We start from the raw sequence: 1,242 nt of genomic DNA, 5'->3' as shown, positions 1-1,242 counted from the left end.
ATGGCCTACCTGGCCTTGTCAGAATGAAACATGAAAGAGGAGGTCGCCTAACGCGCGTCACAGTGGTGATCGGCGATGATGTCGACGATGGAACGGCTCAAATAGTCAAAATAACGACGGCCCGAGAGCCCGGCAAGCACGCGACTCTTCGGGTATTTTAATTAGGTGTTTGGTTTAATGGTTGTGCTTCGGCGACGTCCATGTGCATGGAAATGGGGTACCTTGGCCCAGGTTTGATCGAGTACCGCTCCGGCGTTGAAGTGCCGGGCGAGTGCTTCGTTTGATGATGCTGGAGGTAGTGACTGATGCAAGAATCATCCAAGCTCCTCGAGACATGGAATAAGTCTATGATGGAATGGATTGATGGTGGCCAGGAGCTTCCAGGTTGCCGGGTGGAGCCTGCCTGGTGCGGCGATGCGCTAGCGATGATGGCCCATTTTGGGAAACGAAGTCCTGGGATCGATTGAAGCAGTGGCGCTGCTACTGTGTGGACGCCACGCAACTGTGCGACTTGACCGGAAGTCGGAGCTCCTATAAATGTTTTAGGTGACAGATTGCCAATGTATGCCGTTACCAAAACCAGACAACTTTGCGGCAACTGGGCCTAGGTTGAGTTATGCTTTGGAGACTTGGAGACATGGAGGAAGGAGCTTGGGCCGCCGCCGCTCTGAGGGGAGACCCTGAAACTGGCCCAGTGTTTTGCATGTGCACCTCTCTCAGTGTTGATTAGGGTTAGGGTTTAACCGTAGGTTGTTATGGGAAAGTCGACATGAAAAGTGCAATCATGTGAATAACCACAAACCCATCTCATAATATCAGAATGGAGGACCTGGAACCCAACGACCCAATTGCAGAGCTCATTACAAACTATCATGAACTCAACAGTCCCATCATCGAAGAGCTCGATGAGGAGCCGAGCGCACTCGAATTCATGAGATGATGTTGCTCGAAACACCCCTTTCGTAGTGAGAGGTGGTGCGGCCGACTGGCAAGCAACACGGACATGGACAGTGAATTATCTGAAAGACTTTCTCGGGTGATGAGCTAGTCAACGTTGCTGTAACTCCAACGGGGTACGCCAGTTCTTAACCCATTCCCTTCCACCTCCCTCCACCGATAGGGCATTTAACACCATTCGGTCCACACGCCCCATTGGGGGAAAGAGGAGCCCGGGAGGCGAGAGACGTACGATAATCCGGCTATGCTCTGTATGCCCTGTATTACTTATAACGCGTGACACCA

This window comes from Chaetomium globosum, genomic scaffold (genome assembly GCF_000143365.1).
Source record: "Chaetomium globosum CBS 148.51 scaffold_2 genomic scaffold, whole genome shotgun sequence".
Classification (NCBI taxonomy): Eukaryota; Fungi; Ascomycota; class Sordariomycetes; order Sordariales; family Chaetomiaceae; genus Chaetomium; species Chaetomium globosum.
Note: the sequence above shows the minus strand (reverse complement) of the source record.